This window comes from Carettochelys insculpta, chromosome 4 (genome assembly GCF_033958435.1).
Source record: "Carettochelys insculpta isolate YL-2023 chromosome 4, ASM3395843v1, whole genome shotgun sequence".
NCBI classification, from domain to species: domain Eukaryota; kingdom Metazoa; phylum Chordata; order Testudines; family Carettochelyidae; genus Carettochelys; species Carettochelys insculpta.
In genome coordinates, this window is record NC_134140.1 from 100,308,182 (window position 1) to 100,321,487 (window position 13,306).

At 45.3% G+C, this 13,306-nt stretch overlaps 1 protein-coding gene across 2 annotated transcripts in view; it reads right to left on the bottom strand.

Moving 5' to 3' along the window:
• Positions 1 to 13,306, bottom strand: part of SPRY1 (sprouty RTK signaling antagonist 1) — a 67,241-nt gene that overhangs the window by 32,766 nt on the left and 21,169 nt on the right. For both annotated transcript variants that reach the window (XR_012645421.1, XR_012645422.1), the window contains exon 4: positions 6,401 to 6,508. The gene's annotated coding sequence lies outside the window, so the exon portion shown is untranslated. The remainder of the gene's footprint in view (positions 1 to 6,400; positions 6,509 to 13,306) is intronic.

Here is a 13,306-nt window from a genome sequence, read left to right on the forward strand (position 1 = left end):
TAAAACAAAAAAGCAGTTCTGTAGCACTTTAAAGACTAACAAAATAATTTATTAGGTGATGAGCTTTCATGGGACAGACCCACTGTGACTAAACTGATGAGGTGAAACTAAATATTCAGAAATCAAGGAAAGCAGTGCCTGTGCTCTCTTACCACTCTCTTACGATTCCCAGGTAGGGAAGGAAGTTCTCTTTCTAGGTGATTTCTACAGAGTTCCTGGCCAGGTGCTTCAATCTCCCATTCTGGACATCAGTAGAGATCTTCACTGTGATTAGGTCTGCTCCAAGCTAGGACTACCATCATCGTATCCTTAAATGCAGTACAGTAAACCCTCAATTTAATGGACTAATAGTGGGGAAGGGGCGTCTGTTAATGCCAAAAGTCTATTATATCCGAATGGTTATACCATATGGTGATGCACGGACCATCCCAGCCCATCACTCACTCCTGCCCTCTGCCCCCACCTTCCCTTCCCCTCTCCTGCCCCTTTCTTCTCCCCACACCTCCATCTCCCTCTCCCAATTACCAGGAGAGGAGCTGAACGCCAGCCTGGCTCCTTCCACCTCCTGCAGCTCTCAAGGGTGCGGCTTCTCCAGCTCAGGCTCTGAGCCACCCACTTGAAGGTAGAGCATGGCCAGCCCCACCCTGCCAGTGGGCAGCAGCCTCCAAAACCATGGCTGCTGCTCAGTGACATTGCAGGCAGTGGCAGCTGGGTGCCAATATGCTCAACACACACAGGGCTTCGGGAGGAGAGCTCCTGCACCTCATCAAAGCCCCCCGCCTCCTCTGGCCCCAGTGGCCCCAGCTGCTTCAGTAGCCCCTCCAGCCCCAGCCACTCTGGCAGCTCCTCCAGCCCCAGCAATGGCTTTGGTGAGTTGCCAGCATTTATTTCGGCAGAGGGAGGGGGTTGTCAGATAGCTCCATTATTGCTGAAGTCCATTAGATCAGAGTCCGTTAAATCAAGAGTTTACTCTACAGACTTACCCTATGAGACAAGGAATAATGGTCTGAAGTTGAAGAGGGAGAGGTGTAGGTTAGATATTGGGAAAAACTACTTCACCAGGTGGGTGGTGAAGCATTGGAATGTGTTGCCTAGAGAAGTGGTGGATTCTCCAGCCCTTGAGGTTTTTAAGTCCCAGCTGGACAAGGTCCTGGCTGGGATGACTTGGTGGCGGTTGATCCTGCCTGAAGCAGGGGGCTGGACTAGATGACCTCCTGAGGTCCCTTCCAGCCCTGTGATTCTGTGAGTCCCCCTGGCGAGGTGTTTAATCCGCAGCAAACCTAATAATAGTATGTCTCTACACTGCATCTGTGAGCATGCCTCCCAGCCTCTAGCTTTGGTGACATGAAGCCTCTGAAGACTGATATCACCCCCAGGTTCTAAAGCTGAAGACATAGTGTGTATACAGCTATTTACAGAGCACTATCACAAGCACCATTTACACAAGTCAGTGGACCCAGGCTGGGAGCCTCACTCCCAATTTCAGTGTACGCATAGTCCCAGGGTCCGGTAGCAGCAGTCGGTCCCGGGCCCTGAACTGCACAATCCATAAAGCTATTGCTGCAACAGAAGCCAGAATAAGAAGACTATTTTGAGTAAGACAGAAGAAACAGGTGGACAACACTATGGTCCATGGGCTAAAGGGAAGCAAGAGCTGAAATCAGTGCTTGGAGCAGGGGTGGGCAATATACGGCCTGCCAAGCCTTTTGATCAGACCTGCAACTGGCTCGTAGGGCTGCAGAGCTTCAGGTGCTGCCCCTCCTCCTGCAAAATCTCTCAGCTCCCATTGGCCAAAAACCGGCCAATGGGAGGTGAGAGATTCTTCTGGGGGCAGCATGCAAAGTCCTTGCCCTCCCCATTGCAGAGACACACATGGAACAGCCATTGGGTGGGGCTGCTGGAAGGCAGGGAAGCTTGCCTGAGAGTACTGCTAGCCAGGAGCTGCCTAGGTAAGCACTTCCACACCACAGCCTTCCTCCAGCACCAGACCCCAACTTCCTCCAGACCATGCACCACCTTCCTACGTCCCTCCCCCAGGTTAGTATCCTCTCCTGCACCCATACCCACTCCCAGACACTGCATCCCAATACCCCATCCCAGGTCACCACCCAAACCCTCTGCACCCTCTCCTACATCCCTCCCCAAAGCAAATGCCCTCTCCTGTATCCATAAATCCTCTTGGACCCTGCCCCCTTATCCCCTGCCCCAGATCATAACCCCCTACAACACCCAAACTCCCTCTCAGACCCCATACCGTCTCATGCACCCAGAGGGGCTGACAACTACCACAGGCCTGGGGGCAGGATGTGGGGAGGCCCTGTTCCCCCAGAAAGGATGGAGCCTCGGGCAGAAGGGGTGGGCCTGAGAGCCATCAGCCCCTTGTGCAGTCTGGAGCAGGGTTCCAAGTTGCAGCTTTGTCAGGCATAAGTTGCAAAATAAATGGGAAGTTTAAGATTTCCCTAGGGCTTTCTTAAAATAAATTGTAGTTGATACATTCACTGAGCTGCACATGATGCATCAATGAATAATTAAGCAGGAAATCAAAAGGAAAATGCCTCTCAGAGTCAAACTGCAAGGACAGAAAGAGGTTTGCCACGCTGGACAATTTAATCAACTAACAAAAATCCTCCCAGTGTTATCCACTCTTGTTTGTTTTGCATCTGCCTTTCTGAAGTGTATTCAGTGAGTAAACAGTTGGAACGGAAATATCTGAAAACACAGTTTTGCAACAGGTGTGCAAAAGGGTGTTACAGTACTGCAGCAGAGTCCATTTGGCTGCCTTTACCGTCAGGGCAGTATTGCCTAGTGATACGTCACTACAGTTGTCTTCCTTAGCAGGGCTGTGTGGCCCTATGGTAAGAGTCAATATGGCTGACCTGCCCCCCCTTAGCAGGGCTGTGTGGCCTGGTGGCCAGAGGAGTGTAAGCCATGACTCAGACTTCCCTACTCCACCCGTGCCCAGCCTATGGCCATGTGGGTGGCAAGTATATTGGATCCATCTAACTTCTTCTTCAGTTTTACATTCAAATCAATGACTAATCCCCCTGACTACTTTTTATACTGTCTTCCAGGCACATGGGCTATGGGTCACCTGGGTCTCCAGCCAGTGAAGCTCACAATGGTTCTAATGTCCCCCAGGGCATCCACAAGTAGCCAGGTATGCGCCTGGGTCTTACTGCGGCTGGCCTCAGCAACTTGGGGCTCCATCAGCTTCTAGGCAGGAGTCCAAACAATGCACCAACCATGACTGAACTGAGCTGCTCCCTTTTACACTGAGGCTTCAGTTCAACAATGCCCAGCAGGGAGGAGTGGGTTTCGCTTCCTCTGCAGAGTATGGGATTACCCCCTTCTTGTCCACTGTGCAGCAAGTACAATATTCAATCACACATCACTAAAAATGCTACAAATGGCTTAGTTTTATCATGTCTAACTAGTTACTAATGATGACAGGGTTGTTGATAGGTGGAAATAGCCTTAAAATACACTTCTGTGGGTTCTTATATCTAATGACGAGAAATAGGCATGGTATGTTGTCTGATTCAGGGAAATATTCTTCCACTGTATAAAAGTCATCATTTACTTTTCATACTATTTGTTCCACAAATATCACATTCTATTTTGTTCTTGACTGACTAATGAATATCATAGAGTTATCACTGAGCTCACATAAAAGATATGACAAATGGAAAGAAATAAAAATAATTCGCTAGCAAGAATTTTCCTGTGCAGGTCGCCCAAGAATGTTCTGAGCTCTGAGCTATCCCAACCATGACAAAATAAAGAAAAATTACCTAAGACAGAATTAGTAAATCATTTAAATAGTTTGTAATAACACTAATTCAGAGTGGTGAGAGAAGGACAAACAATTACAATTTCTTCAGCCACAAGATATGGCCTTCTTTGTTTTCTTCCCATATGTCAGTAATTTCAAGTAAAGAACTTTCCCCTGAACTGCTTCCAGTCAGTGACTGGGTCTGCTCTTCTCAGTCTATGTAGTTTTGCTTGCAAATAAAGTTATGTTTTAAAACATTTTATTGATGTCTTTTTGATTACCTCACCTACAGTGCTTTCAAGGCTGCATAGAAAAGAGAAAATGGTTGGTGTTCCCTTACTTGGTCTCCCACCTCTCCAGATATTCAAAATGTTATTTTAAGAAAGAAAATTGTATTTGCCCACTGACCTCAACCAATTCTAGATCTCATGAATTTTCTTCATTTACTCCTAAGCAATTAACACTAAGTTTAGTCAAACTTTTTTCAGAAGTCCAAAGCCCTTGATCATTTAGCTTCCCATTGGCTCCAGCAGTCCAACCTTCACAAGTTTATGGCACCATGACTGGAACTGTACACAGTATTTTAATTCATGTTTTATTGCTGCTAGTGCCTCATATTGTACTGCACATAGTACTAAGATATCTTCTGTAAAGGAGCTTTTCCTACCTCTATGCGTACACCAAAACCTTGTTCGCGTTTCACATTACTGCCAATTGTTGTGCAGATGAATTCAGAAGCAATATCCACAACTGAAATCATTTGTACTGCTTTTATGCAAATTCAGTGGCCTTTTTAATTACCTGACAGTGACTTTAAGCTGTCATGACAGTCCATCTCAGCCAAATTTCTCCTCCTCCTTCTTCATTTTGTCTTACAAGAGTATTTAGCAACATCTCATATATAACATACAAGGTGCTTTACATGCAAATTAAACCAACTGGTCTTATCGCTCACCAACACAAGTGTCCCAGCGGCAAGTACCTGATCCAGGAGTTCTGAAACGATGTGTATAGTGTAGGTGTTGGAAGCCATTGAAGCCAACAGAAAACTCTGTATATAATGGAAACCACTTCAAGCCAGGAGGTGTGGCAGCACCCCAGGAACTCTTAGTTCCAGCACCTGACTCAAAGCCCACTGAACTCAGTGGCAAAAGAGTCACTGATTTGAAAGAGGTTTGGATCAGGCAGTATGAACATAGTGGAAACTCCCTGTCCCCTGCTAGGATCATCGCTCAATGTCAGGGAGTTCCCACCAGTTACAGGGGGTTTCACTGAAAATTTTTATCAGAAGTGGAATTGCTCAGACTCAGATCTTGGGTTCCATTCCAAGCGCCCACTAAGCTTAACCCCTTCCAATCTGTCCCTACCCCAGCCCTGTCTGTTCAGCACTCTTGGCTCCTCACCCCTATTGCCTCACCTAACAACCCCGTCTCCATTCCTTTAGCTTCCTGTACCTGTCTCCTTGCCCATTATAGCCTTGAACCCTGACCATCCTCCTTTATTACATATTTCCTATCCCCGGCCCCCTTTTCTTTGTCCCCCAAATAATCACCCCCAATGTCTTTATCTTGTCAGTTCCAATCCCTACCATACACACTGGTTCACAGTCCCCTTGCACAACCAGTCACAGTCCCTCCCCTCCGACTCTCAGTCCCAGTCTCCATCATTGTTCCTATACCCCGTTTCCCTGTCTATCTTCCAGACTTCTCCCCATACAAAGTCCCAGTCACCTCTCACACCATCCAACTTCAGTCCCAATTTCCAATTCTCTATACTCCTACTAGGCCTCTTCTCCCAATCAACTTCCTCTGCCCCCGGTGTCCTGCTCTCACACCACTATCCCATATACACAATACGCAGTACCCCTTATATTGATTGTATATGATGAAAGATGTTAAGGCTATAAGCATATACAGCTAGTTAATTTTGCAGAGAAAATAATATACACAGGGAAAGAGGAAAACTCCACATTTTTTTACTCAATTTTCTCCAAATCTTTACCAGCACAGATCAGAGTGAGGCTCCTTATCAAATGGACAATTTGGGTTCTAAGTGACCACCTAATATTACCCTGGGCTTCCCATTTCTTTTTTAAACACAGTCTGAGTGTCCTAGTGGAGAAGGGATGGCAATCATACTCAAATTGCCTTCCATTAAATTATTAGGGTTTCCAGTTAGAAACTTCCTTTTAAACATATTCAAGTTTGATAAGGTTTTTACCATTAAGTGGGCGTGGACAGTGCTACTAGGCTGCGTTGGTCCGTTCTGACATGTCGTTGTACTTTCCGTTATGTAACAACGCTCGCAACCTTAGAAACCCTTATAATAAATGAATGTACACACAATTCAGTACATAAATCATCTTTCTAGCTCGCTAACTAAAATCCCACCTTCTTTGGGTCCTTTGCCTCTTTCATCTCCATCAGTGCAATGTCCATTTCTAGTCTCATCTCATTTCACAGCACTGCTTTGCACTGCTGGGAATAGCAGCCTCAACCACCACTGGCCTGCTTCTCCCTCAAGTATCTTTGCCTTCTTCCAGACTTACCCTTAAGCATGGAGCAGCTTCCTTGCTTGATGCGTGTAGCCACTATTCTTTATTCCTTCCAAACCATTCAGTGGACTCACCTTTCCCATGACTTCCCTGATAAATGGCCTTGCGTGATAATGGCTAGCCAGTTGGCTTGACAGAGAAGTTTTAACTCTTCATTGCGTTGCTTCTCAGAACAAACACATCTACAACAACAAAAACAAAAATATAATGCCTCGAAATTTGACACTTGGCAATTATATGCAATATTGTGGTCCTGTTACTGCCATTATTGAGTTGACGGTCATCTGTCACTTCCTTCGTCTCCTGCTGTATGTCATGTCACATCTTGTCCCTATTTAGTTAGCAAGCTCATATCAGTGGGTCTGCTTCTTATTGGTGTTTGTACAGAGTCACGAAAAAAGGATCACTAATACATATAATAAACTGTCTTGGTATTCTGAATTAAAAATCTAAGCCAAATGATGTGTGAGTTCACCCAACTTAATGTACGAACAAACATTTAAAAATATTTATTTTTGGCACTGTTCAAAACTTTAAAAAAAAAGTCTTCTGAGCTGTTTACTACAGTGTAAGCTAATTTTGAAGGACTTGTCTGGGCTGCCAAATATCCCATATATAAATGTCCTATCAAATTTGGTAGCAATGAAAACAACACAAGTCTATAAAAATTAGTCTAAACATTCCATAACATTTCCAGAGAATCCTATAGGCTGGTACAAAGATTCTATAGACAGGTGACCTTTTTTTTTTTATTAACTTCCCTGGGAACGGAAGCCAGACGCATGTTTTTTTTTTTTACTGGGCTATAGATTGTCATATTGAACGCATTTTGAAAACTTCCTTGACCACAGCTTTTCAGTCCATGAGTGAATTGTGGTATAATCAGACCAGCAGACAGCATGCAGCAGATGGGGCAATTGCCCTGGGGCTTGATGATCCAAAAGGCCCTGGGCAGTGGCAGATGACAGATTTGCCAGGTCTCTGGGCAATGTGCAGGGGGAGGGAGCGGTGTACTCTTGGAAGGGGCAGGTCCTCAGGCAGAAAGGGTGAGACTGGGGGCAGCCAGCCTTCAGTGCTGCCTGAGCATACCCCACACAGCAGCAGCCTAGTGCACTGCCTGTTGCTCTGGTGGTCATTTAAAGGGCCTGAGGCAATTGCTCCCCCACGCGTGAGCCTGGGCCCGCTGCATCACCAGTGCCAGCCAGAGCCTCGGGCTGTTAAAATCATTGCTGGAGCCCTGGGTACTTCGCTCTATGAAGCACTAAGGGCTGGCTGGTGAGAGAAGGGTGTAGTGTAGTCCCTGCCACACTGAAGTCTCATTGCCCCTCCTGCCGTTGCCCCACCACTTCCCCCTGAGGCCCCCATTCTGTTGGCCCCCTGGGTATAATAATCCATGTAGCCGTGGTCATACCAGTTCCAGGTTGTGAAAGAGACGATATCTTTCACTGGACCAAGTCGGCTGGGGAGACAGACAAGCTTTTGAGCCACACAGAGCTCTTCAAGTCCTGAAGCAGAGAGAGACTGGGTTTTGAGGTCTAACCTCAGCTGGGACAGCCTTTTTCACCACAAATCTGCCACAGACACTCACCACCCCTGAAGCTCACATGCCTGTACATACACATACAATACACTGTAAGAGAATCTGTTTCCTATTTCTCTTTGTTAGCTTTGACTGCAAACTCTAGCTGCTTGGCAAAGAGGGAAAGTTGATTTGTAAATACGTGTAAGACTGGTATAAAAATACACCGAATTTTTTTTGCAGTTTATTAAAGTATTTTTTTAAATAATTAATCGTGGTCTGTGAGGCTGCTTTATACAATCCCATTCCCCCTTTCCCCCAGCTATCCCACATGAGGCCTTAGCGGTACTAAAATTTTGCAAAGACTTGCATTGTTCTCCCTGACACCGGATCAGTGAACACAAAAAAGCAACTGCCAGCTCAAAAGCAATCCGGTGATAGAGCCTGGTGCTATCTAATCAAGGGCAAAAGGTCACTTCCGAACAACTGGGCAATAAAAGATTATTTCCAGCCACAGAACAGAAAGGCCCAGTGGTAGATGGTTGAAGGGGAGGTGGGGGGGCTTGGAAGGAGGGCAAAAGGGCTCCCGTCTGTGGGAGGAAGTGCATTGAATAAAGCCAGCAGACGGGAACCATCTGGCTCTGTGCGTGGTCTGTTCTTAAGAAGAGAGAGAAAGCCGCCTCAGAGGGGCCAGTGACTCCATGCAATGATTCAAACTTTTAAAAACAGCTTTCCCAGGCACCAAGAAACAGAAAAAAAGAGAGCGTTCCCAACAGAGGGACATCATGTCTTATTGAATGCCGGCTACAAGCCACATCCCTATTTTAATTCAGCAATGATAGATTGATAAGACCAATGAAGAAGGCCCCATGGGTAACTAGGCAGGTTTTGTTTGTTTGTTTTAGTTAAAGCAGATTATTTTTAAAAAAATAATAAAAATTCAACCTTCTCGAGTTAATCTTATATCCATTCAGAATATTTTCTAAAGCAATTTGTTTTAAAAAAAGATCAATTTCAATTCTTTGACAAATGTCTTCTGTATTATTTATCTCTCATGCTGTGTTGCTTGTCTCTCTACTTGTTATAAGGCCTTGTTTGAATGGAAGCAAGAAAATAAAAGAGAAGGATTACATTCAGTCCAGTTGCCATGGCCTGTGGAAGAGCAGAATTACAATCATTTCTGTACAAATACAGTACAAACGCAGTGACCTCCACAGTAGCAGTACACGTCCTTACTTTCAATACATGGTTTGCACTGGATGCATGTGGCACGCTGTATGTAGGAACTGAATCAGTGCAGCTATGCAAAAACCTAGCACATATTCAGTTCACTTGCGAAGTAATTCAGTCCAAATCAAACTAAACCAAAATTCACAGACCTGGAAGTTAGGAGTGTCCCTGGTGCTTTGGGCAATATTCCCTTTTCTGGAGAGACTGGCAGGGGGCATTGCTCTGCTACTTGCAACTTGCTGCCAGTCACAATGGCTGATCTCAGAGAAGGTTTAGTTCCGAGACTGAGCTTGACATTAATTGGTTTCTAAATACAGTATAAACATCCTGAATTTTTGACCCAGCAAGTTCAAGAATATGGACCTGAGCAAATGTCCACTATTTAATCCACTCCCACCTTTTTTTTTTTAAACACGTGTACCTATACACGTATACTTCCTCTGCTTAAAAAGTAGCTAGTAATATCAAGCATGACAGAATCCAGTCTATACACTACAAGGTACAAGGTAGAAAACCCCCAGTTTGATCAATCAGCCTAAGTGGGCACAAAAATATTGTAATATTTGCAAAATGAGTTTACCCTATAAGAGACCACTAATCTAAGACTGTTACATCATAATTCTGCCTGAGTTTCAGTTAGTCTGGCATTTGGAGAAATAAGGTGAAAGACAGAGAAATTCTGACATTAAAATAGACCATGTTAAAAAGTCACAAAACAATGAAATCTGGCAAAATTCTGCATGTGGCATGCTCCTTTTCTTACCTCTCCATATAGCTTTGTCTTCACTTTCTTACATAGCTAGAGTATATTCCATAAGGTTTGGTGAACACTGCCCTACCTAGATTATTACTTCAGATTGTAATAGGACACGATGCCAGAAAAGAATATCTCAAAGAATATTGAAAACACATATGCAAAGGAGTGTATTTACACATTTGGACACTTCCTTAAGAGCACAAAGAGAGCATTGACATACCACTTTCTGCTCTGAATCAAACAAAATAGGCAATCCAAGATGGAACCTGCATTCCATGACTTGCGCAACTGTAACCTACGCTCTTAGAGTTACCCAATACCTGCTGTAGAAAAGGACGGCCAGTGGTAAACAGCTGCTCTGGGCTTGAAGGCAGAGGTGGTTCCCAGTATGCAAGGGTCCCTGACTGCTTATGATCAGATCAGGGAGAGTATATTGTATTAATCTAGCCCAGGGATTAGAAAGGTGTCAGATCACCATTCCTCATTCAGTAAAAAAGGCCAGCTCTAAATAAAGAAGGTATTTTGGTCACTCTGGGAGTCCTGAGCTGCGTCTACACGTGCACGCTACTTCGAAGTAGCGGCACCAACTTCGAAATAGCGCCTGTTGCGTCTACACGCGTCGGGCGCTATTTTGAAGTTAACTTCGACGTTAGGCGGCGAGACATCGAAGTCGCTAACCTCATGAGGAGATAGGAATAGCGCCCTACTTCGACGTTGAACCTCGAAGTAGGGACCGTGTAGACGATCCGCGTCCCGCAACGTCGAAATTGCTGGGTCCTCCATGGCGGCCATCAGCTGGGGGGTTGAGAGATGCTCTCTCTCCAGCCCCTGCGGGGCTCTATGGTCACCGTGGGCAGCAGCCCTTAGCCCAGGGCTTCTGGCTGCTTCTGCGGCAGCTGGGGATCTATGCTGCATGCACAGGGTCTGCAACCAGTTGTCAGCTCTGTGTATCTTGTGTTGTTTAGTGCAACTGTGTCTGGGAGGGGCCCTTTAAGGGAGCGGCTTGCTGTTGAGTCCGCCCTGTGACCCTGTCTGCAGCTGTGCCTGGCATCCCTATTTCGATGTGTGCTACTTTGACGTGTAGACGTTCCCTTGCTGTGCCTATTTCGATGTTGGGCTGAGCAACGTCGAAGTTGAACATCGACGTTGCTGGCCCTGGAGGACGTGTAGACGTTATTCATCGAAATAGACTATTTCGATGTTGGCTGCACGTGTAGACGTAGCCCTGGACTCCTAATGTATGCATTAATTTGACAAAAGCAAGAGACATATTCCATCAGCTGAGGAGATGGTCACAGACTTTATGTGCTCCCTAAATTGTTCCTCCTTGTCAATAAGCATCATGTCTGTTTGGCTAGCCTGAACTTAAGCTAATTGGTTCTCATCAGTGTCCCTACTACACCCAGACAGTAGGACAGCTGCAAAAACTCACATCATTTTCCATCCTTACCACCTCAAATAAGTTCTTTTTCCCCCCACTCATAGATCAGACTGAATTCACACAAAATTCATGACAGCTTCATTGAAAAGTTCCTTAACCTGTGGGAATCTTGCAGGAAAGCTGGCCTGGGATTCAGGTTCATAACGAAAACATCAAATCAGACTGTAACAGAAGTTGCTATTTCACCCAACCCCATGACAACACCAGGCTTCAGGGGGAGAGGGAGAGAGAGAGAGAGAGAGAGAGAGAGAGAGAGATCAGGCAAGCAGGTAAATAAGCTTTGGACTGCGTTCCCTGTACCATTTTAATACGGACACCTCCATTTCCCACTGCACTGTTTTTGTTACCTTCCAATGAGAGGCTTCCTTTGGCTGGGATCTGCAGAAGAGAATGAAGCAGGAATAGGTCACAGCCAAGAGAGGCAGAAAGAAGCTCTGTCTACTCCCTTAGCTGATTGTTTCCTCACTTCTGAAGTGTCGACCCTATCTTTTCCTCCCTGTATGAACTGACACACCCTTGCAATCTGTTCCACAGGAGAGGCTGAGCTTTTATATACTGCCCCAGCTGCTCATGGTGGCAGAGAAAAGCAGGTTGGCCTATGCCAGCTACCATTAATCAAGAAAAGTCTTGCTTTTTTTCAAGGCTCAGCAGCTGCTGCCCTTGCTACTGCTCTGTGAACACCCCTGACACCCTTAATATCGTGGGCAGCAGGTTCCAGGCAGTTGTTTGCAGGGTGGTTTTTTTGGGGGGGAGCAATCTTGACTTCTACGTTTTCTTCGCAAAGGGCTTGAGACGAGAGAATGGAGCCATCTAGCCTGTGAAAAGCTCAACAGCTCATTGCCTGCTCTTCTCCAGTCTTCCTCCACCTGTAAATAATATAGCAGCCTAATCAGCTTGTGCAATCCTTAACCTCTCTCCAAAAAAGCCCACTGTGTCTAGGACTCCCTCTCCAAGGCCTTCTCTCTCTGGATATTAAAACAGAAAGGCCAAAAGAATCTGGAGCTCTGTCTTCACACCCAGCCCTGTGCCCCCTATCTTGTAGGGCACTGTTTAAGTTTGTGGTGCACTGAAATGGGGGGGGGGCGGGGGCAGAGTCTGTGGCAATGCAGACCATACCCATGTGGCTATACATTTGAGAAGTCCCACTGACTTACCTCATGGAAATGCCTAATTGCTTCGCACCCAAGTTTGACAATTTTGGACCTAAATTATTGCCCTTCTCCCTGCAGAGATAAATTGCAAATATAAAGCCATATATGCAAATGTAAACCAATTGCAAGGGGCACCAAGAATAGCACCTTGGCTCCATTTCTGCACCAAGCGAATGATTTAAAGATCCCATGACACATAGGGTTGGTTTGGTTTGGGTCGTAATATAAAACTGAGTTAAGATTAAGGTGATTCCCAAAGAAACACTTCGTCAACTCTCCACTGGATCCTCACTCTGGGCCTGTGCAAATTACCATGATAATAAATGACAAACTTGTTATGGTTAGCTATGGGGGTGTGATGGGAAAAAGAAAGGAAAAAACTAAAAGTTATACAAGCCTGTCTAGAAATGCCAAAGACAGCTGTGTCCATAAGCAACAGGAGGCAATTTCTCAGCATCTTTGAACACTCAAATAGGCGATAGTAACTTTTAAAGTGACAGTCAACCTGTCAAGTCCCTTAAAATAAAACTCTCACCTTAAGAGCTGCTTTTTAATATTGGTATAAAGAGAAGAGTTCACTTTCAATAATCTCTCTTCTGATTTCTCCAGCAAGCAGAGGGAAAATATTTAGCACAATTCATATGAGTAACATTTTGCAATTTTGAAAGGAAAGTGGAGTTATATGTTTAAGGTAGTGTATAAACATTAAGTAGAGAACCCACACGAAAACATGCCTGTGAAGTAGGTTTTATTTCCACTGTACACTTGGGGAAACTCAGGCAAAGTGGTGCAATGACATGCTTAAGGCCACACAGCAAATCAATAGCAGAACCAAGATTTGAACTCAGGATTTCCAATCTGCACTCATGCTTCAGTTCATGC